The sequence below is a fragment of the Eptesicus fuscus genome, chromosome 10, assembly GCF_027574615.1.
Source record: "Eptesicus fuscus isolate TK198812 chromosome 10, DD_ASM_mEF_20220401, whole genome shotgun sequence".
In the NCBI taxonomy this organism is placed as follows: domain Eukaryota; kingdom Metazoa; phylum Chordata; class Mammalia; order Chiroptera; family Vespertilionidae; genus Eptesicus; species Eptesicus fuscus.
In genome coordinates this window covers 34474202-34483554 of record NC_072482.1, presented here as the reverse complement: position 1 = coordinate 34483554, position 9353 = coordinate 34474202, and the positions used below count along the sequence as shown (strand labels likewise).

Here is a 9353-nt window from a genome sequence, read left to right as displayed (position 1 = left end):
TTTCTTAGATTCCCTAAGCTTGGATCCACAGCCTACTTGGCTGCATGCCTGATGCATCTACATCCTCTGGCTGGTGGAAAATGAGAAATGTGAGAGGCCCTGTTTTTACCATCTCTGAGAGGAAAAGAATTAACAAAACCCATGAGTACTCATACCAAATAACCAAGAGACACTAAACCCAAGGAACTAATTCCACAGATATTTTCTTCTGCTAAAGTAAATTTAGAAAGAGAGAAAAATGACTATTGCCATGTCTACCTTCTACCAAACCCCATTGACAGAGATCTGGGAGGCTGACTGGATAAGAATGCTTACTTCTTGCTGGCTGTGCCTCAGACATCACAGGATTGCTCAGCTGCAGCATTCTGGGGTGGGGGTGGGGTGGAGTGGGCTCATGGGTTTCCTGCCTGTAAATTTTATCCTGCGAATAAACCAATTGTTGGGGGAAATTTTTTCTCTCTACTCATCTAGGTTCTTCTGGCTGGTCTAATAATCACATTGACATGAGATAGAATAGCAGGAGAAAAGTGAATTAAAGTTTAATGACACAGACACCTCCTATATACATGGGAGAGACTCAGGCAAACTGAGTAACTCGCCCAAATGGCAGAAATCATCACCTTAAATACCACCTTCAGCTAGGAAAAGCACAGTAAACAATGGTAACATTGTTATGCTTACGTAAGTCTGTGCCTTCTGCAATGATAGTGAAGGCAGGCCTCTTTTTTTGTTGTTAACTCTCACCCGAGGATATTTTTCCATTGGTTTTAATTATATTTTTTATTTATTATTTTTTAAAATATCTATTTATTGATTTCAGAGAGGAAGGGAGAGGAAGAGATAGAAACATCAATGATGAAAGAGAATCATTGATTGGCTGCCTCCTGCATGTCCCCTTATTGGGGATCGAGCCCACAACCCCAGCATGTGCCCTGGACTGGAATCGAACTTGGGACCCATCAGTCCCCAGGCCGACACTCTATCCACTGAGCCAAACCAACTAGGGCTCCATTGGGTTTTAGAATAGAAGGGAGGGAGACAGAAAGAGAGAGAGAGAGAGAGAGAGAGAAAGAGAAAGAGAAACATCAATGTGAGAAACATTGATTGGTTGCCTCCTGCATGCACCCGGACTGGGCCAGGGATCGAACCTCCAACCCAGGTATGTGCCCTTGACTGGCAGTTGAACCTGAAACCCTTCGGTGAAGAAGCTGATTCTCTAACCACTGAGCAATGCAGGCCAGGGAAGGCAGGCCTCTCACAGTGAGGGAAACACCCTTACAGATGAAGATTTCCCTTACAGATGTAAATGTGCTCTTACAAAGGGTAACCTCTACTTGGTTTTCAGAGCTCTCCCCTATCGGTTGTTTTTAAAAAGTAACCAGCCTAAAATAATATCCCCAAAGAGGCATATTTTGGGTGGCAAACTCAGCTCCCCTTCAATGACAATAGAAAAAGGTATTATTCGAGGTGAACATAAGTAAAGGAGCTATTAAAATAACTGGAGAAATGGTTCACATTGAATTTGCTAAAATTAATCTAGTAAGTGTAAGGCATACATGTTCTACTTAAGACAAGTAAACATCTGGAAGATGAGACTAATAAAATAAAAATAACTTTTTTGCAGGAATTGAAAAAGAACAAAAACATGTTTTCCCCAAAGGTATGATGTTATGGCAATCAAATACGTGCTTGATAGTGTTAATGGTCCAATGCTTGGAAAGGCTAAAACTCAAAATGTCAGAATTTGGAGTAAGGAAAGATGTTTTATGAAAAGGTGCCAACTGAGAAGATAGGAGACCTAATCCTTAAATCCATCTTCCCAAAGCACAGAGTTTAGGCTTTTACGTCAAGGGAAGGGTAAATGGAAGGACTGTTTTTATAGAATTTCTCTAGTGATTAGCATGTCTGTATGCGAGACTAAGCAGAAGCCTGAAGGCCATGGGAACAAGGCAGGCTTAGAGTCAGAGAGTCTGAGCAATTGACTCTGTTAAAATAGTGCCATGCAAGCTTGTACATATTGGGGCTTTATAAAAATGGCTTTTACATGGAAACCAATTGTCAAGGAAGCTTAACTGAGTGGTTTAAAAAACTTAATTTTTGGTCTCTTGGTGATTGGATATGGCATTATGTTAAAGAGTCCTTTTTCTATCTTTTTAAAAAAAAAATATTTTATTGATTTTTTACAGAGAGGAAGAGAGAGGGATAGAGAGTTAGAAACATCGATGAGAGAGAATCATCGATCAGCTGCCTCTTGCATACCCGCTACTGGGGATGTGCCCGCAACCAAGGTACATGCCCTTGACTGGAATCGAACCTGGGACCTTTCAGTCTGCAGGCCGACGTTCTATCCACTGAGCCAAACCGGTTTTGGCTCTTTTTCTATCTTATATTTGACATTTGAACTGAATCCTGAATATTTTAATTACATAGCATTTTATTTTTATTTACTTATTTTAATTGAGGAAATATGCTTAATTATTAAAATAAATATTTACTTTGAAATACAGTTAATTTAGTAGCTTTCTTCACATTTTCACACTTTTAAAAGAGCTACAGACAGTGGATGAGCGTCAGCCTATGAACCAGGAGGTCACGGTTTGATTCCTGGTCAGGGCACATGCCCGGGTTGTAGGTTTGATCCCCAGTAGGGGGTGTGCAGGAGGCAGCTGATTGATGATTCTCTCTCACCATGGATGTTTCTATCTCTCTCTCCTTTTCCCTTCCTCTCTCTGAAATCAATAAAATATATATTTTAAAAAAAGAGCCACAGAGATTTCCTTCTTGTTTTCAGCAGTTCAGTTGGTAAAGATCCTGTCTCCATTTCACAGGCAATGGATTACATTCGATTACTCCTCACAACAGCCAACTGGAAGATTATCCCATTACTTCGGAAGGACTGGTTTGGCTGGCATCTGCAATGGTAGCCAAATAAATGAGATTTCTGTTTAAGTAACACATGCTGGTACTGGACACACACATTCACCAGGCCTTTGTTCTGTTACTCCGCGATACAGCCATCAGCTGGTCATGCTCCTCTCGGAGCCGCTGATCGTCTCCTGATTGACGTGGGCCTTGCTTCTCAGCCAGTCCGGTAGGAAGGCCACGGACATTCCGGGAAGCCAGGCTGGAACCCGGTCCCAGGCCCTGTGAACCCCCCTGCAGCTAGAGCAGAGCCAACCAGCAGCTCCCAGACACACCACGGCGGCAGCACAGACCCACAGTTACATAGCACTTTCACATGTCCTGGCTCATTGAATCCTTGCAACTTTATCAGATTATTTTGTTTTGTGAAAAGATGGTAACTCAAATTGCTCAAAGTTCAATAAGTTAGAAAGTGGTCATTAAACTTATATTATCAGTATACACTGGTCGTTAAACGTTGTTGTAAAAGAATGTGTGTCAAAAGAAAATCACCCACAAAACGTGAGTGTTTGTGGTTAGATTGTAAGTGGTGTAGAATCACAGGGTGGACTGATATTTTCGTGAGCTTAGATTTGTACTGGGCAGCACTACTGAATAGGATTAATTAGTGTGTGAGTGATTTGAAATCGCAGGGTGGATTATTTTATATTGCGTTAATATGATTTCAAATCTACTTGTTTATGATTTAAGTGAAGCTGTTTTAATTAGCTTGTTTGTGACAAAGAAAAAAGTTTCTTTGATACAAGTATGAAGTCAGTGGTGTCAGGAGGTCGAAATTCTGCATCTGTTGTTGATAAGCAGTCAGCGGCCCAGCTGCTACACAGCCCTGCTGGGGGCTTGTGGGTAAGAAGGAACCTGTTGGAGAAGTAACTATGACGAGGGGACTTTTAACCTATAAATACTGACAGTTTGTGAGTCCTATTTGAGAGTTTCTGTTTGGGTGATGTGAGCCTTGCCAACCTAAAAACTCTCTAAAGCCGAAACCGGTTTGGCTCTGTGGATAGAGCGTCGGCCTGTGGACTGAAGGGTCCCAGGTTCGATTCCGGTCAAGGGCATGTACCTTGGTTGCGGGCACATCCCCGGTAGGGGGTGTGCAAGAGGCAGCTGGTCGATGTTTCTCTCTCATCGATGTTTCTAGCTCTCTATCCCTCTCCCTTCCTCCCTGTAAAAAATCAATAAAATATATTAAAAACAAACAAACAAACAAACAAACAAACAAACAAACAAACAAAAAACACCTCTCTAAAGACCCCTGGGCCATCAGCTCCCCGCTCGGCCAGTACTCCTCCGAGACAGTGGTGAGGACCCACACAGCTGCCGTGAAAGAGAGCAGCCCCCCTAGCAACATGCTGTACAACAGGGACGTTCCCTTTGCACTGGCAGCTGGAAATCAGCTCCCGCCTCCTCATTCTTGCCCACCAAACCTGGGCTTGGTGGCAACCAGACTCAGCCCTGGTGAAGGGGCGGAGATGCCTGGGTCCTGGTGGCATCACTGAGACGCTCAGTTCTGAAATTTCCCCTTCCTCATTGGACTCGGTTTGAGTTTTGGGTCTGCAGAAAGCATCTCATCTTCATCTAAAACATTTCTTATGTTCATCCCTAAGGATATTTTATAGATAAGGAAACTGAGCTCCAAAAAAGTGAAGAAACAATGGAAACATAAAATAATTGACAATATAAAGAGAAAATTAACCCAGATAGCCTGACTTCCACTCTATTGTCAATGATTCGGGACATTTTAAACCAAGAAATAAACAGAAACATAGGTTTTGACATCTGGAAATGGGTCAAACACCTTTAAAATGTAAGCCATTTAAACTTTGATAGGCCTGGCTGGATATATTTGTATTATTCTGAAGTCACTTAAAATAATGACATGAAATGTTGGTTGTTGTTGGACCAGCAGTTTCTTTAAGGGACAATATTCAGTTAAAAATGTAGTGTAGAAAAAAGAAAGAAATAATACTGTAATAGGAAAGAAGGAATAGAAGGAGCATATGAAAATGGCAGAAAGTGTTGCCTTTTTAAAAAATCCTCACTGGAGGATATTTTCCCATTACTTTTAGAGAGAGTGGAAGGGAGGGAGGGAGGGAGAGCGAGAGAGGGAAACATGAAGGTGAGAGAGACACATGGATTGGTTGCTTTCGGCACGGGCCCAACCAGGTACATGCTCTTGACTGGAATCAAATGGTGACCCTTCAATCCACAGGCTGGCACTCTATCCACTCAGCCAGACTGGCTAGGGCAAGAATTGACTTTTAACAAAGAATTAACTATGTGCCAGGCACTGTTTTAAGCTCTTAAACTAATCTAATCCTCACCACAACTCTGTGAAGTGAGTGTACTCTGGTCACTCCTGGTTTACAAAGAACATAAGCGAAGTCTGGAGAGGTTAAGCAGCTGGCTGAAGGTTACACAGTAAGGGTCTAAACGTTTGCTTGAACTTTAGCAATCTGCCTTCAGGGTCCGTGCTTCTCACCACCATGCCATATTTCCTCTGAAAGAGATAGTAAGACTTGAGCCAATCCGATGTGATGCTATGAATGGGAGTAAACAAGAGAAGTTTCAAGTGTCATCATTCCATTTCTATGCAGAGGTTGAGGGCCTGGGCTAGGAGGTTGCATATGACAAAAATGCCATGAATGCAGTTAAAAGGGAGATAAAATATAATATAGTGGACAAAAGATTAGTATTTGGAATAGACAGTGGAAGAATATTTATAAGAAAAAGACAAATAACCTTATAGAAAAATGGGCAAATGTGTAAATCGGCAATGCACAGATGAGGAAGTAAGAATAAAAAATAAAAATGGCCAAATAAAAAGATGCTCAACTGCACTAGCCACTGCTGGCTTGCAAAGCAAAAGTAAGAAAAATGCCGTTTGCTCCTCCCTGGCCAAAACTGAAGATTGAAAATATCAACTTTGAGGGCACATGGATGGATATTTTTGGTAGGAATATAAATCAGTATAGCTACTTGGATTGTAGACACATGGATTGGTTGCTTTCGGCACGGGCCCAACCAGGTATATGCTCTCGACTGGAATCAAATGGTGACCCTTCAATCCACAGGCTGGCACTCTATCCACTCAGCCAAACTGGCTAGGGCAAGAATTGACTTTTAACAAAATGCCCTATGGGACATTTGGCTATCAATTCCAGTTCGATTCCGGTCAAGGGCATGTGCCTGGGTTGCGGACTCGATCCCCAGTAGGGAGAGTGCCAGGAGGCAGCTGATCAATGATTCTCATCATTGATGTTTCTATCTCTCTCCCTCTTCCTTCCTCTCTGAAATCAATGAAAAATATTTAAAAAAAAACCCACATCAATTCCCTTTCAAATCTGAAAGGGTTTCCTCTAAGCTACTATCTGAGCTACTCCTTCCTTTCATCCTCATACTACAGCCAGCCGCCATAGATTTATTAGATAATCAGTCTTTTTCGAGAGGGAGCTATTAAAAAAAAAAAGCCAGCTTAAATAATTAATATCCAAAGAGAGATATTTTAGTGTGAGGCTGCTCCCCCTCACACTAAACAAATATTGATTGCTTACAAGGTGCTAGGTGTCAAGGTCAGAAACGTCCAAACCTGTAGAGAATTTTTATGAGTTTATTTGAGACAAACTGATGACTATTGTTGGGAAGCAAAATCTCATTGAATTGAGAAAATGCTCCAGAAAATGGCAGTTTACCATTATTTTATACATCAGAATCCAAGGGGGACACGTCAGGGGGTTACATGAAATCAATCCACTGGTGATAGATAAGGGAGGTGTGAGAAAGCAAAGCTGGGAAATTTCTGGGATTGGATAAAAAGTAAAATCAAATAGGCACATACTTCTTTCACTTTGGTGGATACAGGATAGTTAGCTGTTGACAATGAACACGATAACAATAACACTGAGGGACTCTGGGTCTCTGGTCTGGTGCAGTGATTGTGCCCTGAAGGGTCTGGACAAAGGAAATTACCCAGACATTCCAAAGGTACATTATCATAGATGCAAAAGGACAATAGACAGTCTCAGTTAAGGTGAAAATGGGCCTTTTGTCAAGGAAAATACTGGCCCAGGACTTGACTACACTCCATGACTCGGCTTTATTAGGGAGTTTTAATTTCAGACCATCCTGTGTGGCTACTTTAGGTCTCTGAGTTTGTAAGGCCACCATGCAGGCCTCCCCTGAGCTCGTCAGGTTTAGTATGTGGCCCCCTTTCCGTTCACACTGGCATTCTTCTGATCATTGAGAAGAGAAGGACAGTTATCTTTGGGAACTAGAGGAAGATGATAGGATGAGGCAACTTTCCATGTAAGCAGCCCAAATGTTTTCCCCTTAATTCCTTCCTAGGTCTTTGATAGAACGATTTCAAGCTGCTCTATAAGTCACGTTGGACCCCCGTATACTACTACAGAAACAAAAACTGTACTTGTTTACATAGTTAGGTATGCTGCAATCTGAAGGGTGAAAAGCACAAGAGAGAACTCTAAAACAGGGACGAGGAAAGCTGGGAAGGAGGGTTCCATGCCTATAATGACCATCAAGAAAAGCCAGAAGCAGATGACCCCACTGCCTGAATTACTGACTTCACTGAAATGCAAGGATTGTTTTCTTCTTCCTTTTTTTTTTTTTTAAAGAAGTGATGTATTTATTTTAAAAATATTTTTATTGATTTCAGAGAGGAAGGGAGAGGGAGAGAAGGATAGAAACATCAATGATGAGAAAGAATCATTGATTGCCTGCTTCCTGCAGGCCCCCCACTGGGGATTGAGCCTACAACCCAGGCATGTGCCCTTGACCAGAATCGAACCCAGAACCCTTCAGTCCACAGGCCAACGCTCTATCCACTGAGCCAAACCAGCTAGGGTAGGAACTATCTTCTTGAATATGCTCCCAAAGATCTGTGTCCTACTCCCTGAACAGCTTCAAATGAAGGCAGGAAATTGCCAGATAATTGGTTAAGGAGAAAGACTTCAAGGGGCTAATTTCTTATTGTGTTTAATGTCTAGTTAGGGCAAAGACAGAGAGCTTGACCCTGGCTTGCTCACATCACCTCTGGAGAATAGATTCAATTACAAAAGAGATTGATGTCTCAGCTATGGCCAAAAGCTTGGCAAGCTCTCAGACCATAGCGTGGCAGTTTAAAGTGTGGGAAAGAGGCCAAGTGAGGGAATAACATAACAAGGAGTTAATAAACCTAAAGGATGACTTTCCTGATGCCTCTAAATACTATGGGGCTGCCTCTAAGGTACTCCCTCTGATTGACCCTGAGCTCTGAATGTAAACAGTTTTGCTCTAAAAGTTGGGGACCAGATCTGTTATCAAGGGGAAATAAAAAAGAGCTCCAAAATCATTCTCTTTCCAAATAAGTTATAAACTTGGATATTTGTCTGCAGCGAGACTTCCTAAGGCTAAAAAGAGGAAGGAGGGGACATGCACTTGGGCTCCAACTCTGAGGTACCTGAACCTCAGAACCAGGTTCCTTGAACAGCTCTGTGGGTGCCCAGAGCCAGGGCCCAGAACAGCTCAAAGCTTGGGACCGCAGTTCGTGGTCCAATATCCAATGGTCCCACCAGCCAATCTCCACCTGGGGATCAGATCCAGTGCCTGCATGAGCAGCCCACCTGTGTCTGAGGGTGCGGCAGAGCCTGGCATTTAGACGCATTAACATATGTGACCCCACAACTCCTGGGAATTAGGAATTATTAGTGCCATTTTGCAAGTAAGGAAACTAAGACTCAGAGAGATAATAACTTTTCTGAAGTCACTCTCCTCCTTATCTCTTGAATTCCCTGTGAGGAATTTTCTAAGCTCATGGAATGATTAAATGCACACTTTTCTCACCAACAGCATGGGCTGTGACGTAGAGACACAACATTCATTTTCATGGGGCTAAATCTTATGTGACTCTTGTTGGCCAAGAAGTACTTAGGGACTTTTAAGATCAAAGTCTATTTTCTCTTATTATTATGGAGCTTGCATCTTTGAGGGTCAAAGAGTTTGGGTTTTACTTTTTAAAAATCATGATAAAATGTACAACAGAACATTTGCCATTTTAACCATTTTCACTATGTACGATACAGTGGCATTAATTCTATTCACACTGTTGTGCAACCATCACCACTATTAGTTTCAAACAGAAAGTGTAATCATTAAACAAAAACCCCCTATTCCCTCCTCACTCGAGCCCCTGGTTACCTCTAATCTGCTTTCTGTCTCTATGAATTTGCTTACTCTAGAGGTTTCATATAAGTGCAATTATACAGATTTGTTCAAGGGTCAAAGAAATTTAATTGACTACAAATATCACACACCATAGCTGCTAATTAGCTATTCAAGAACAAATCATAATCAAGAACCAAAGACAAAAGATTTCAACCATGACCACAGATAGCCTCAATTGCTTGCCCTTCTTAGAGAATTCATGAACCAAATAACTA

General features: G+C 41.9%; 1 pseudogene; it reads right to left on the bottom strand.

Annotated features, from left to right (window-relative positions):
* Positions 1 to 2874: 2874 nt before the first annotated feature.
* Positions 2875 to 3110, bottom strand: LOC129150556 (SS18-like protein 2; annotated as a pseudogene).
* Between the last annotated feature and the right edge of the window lie 6243 nt (positions 3111 to 9353).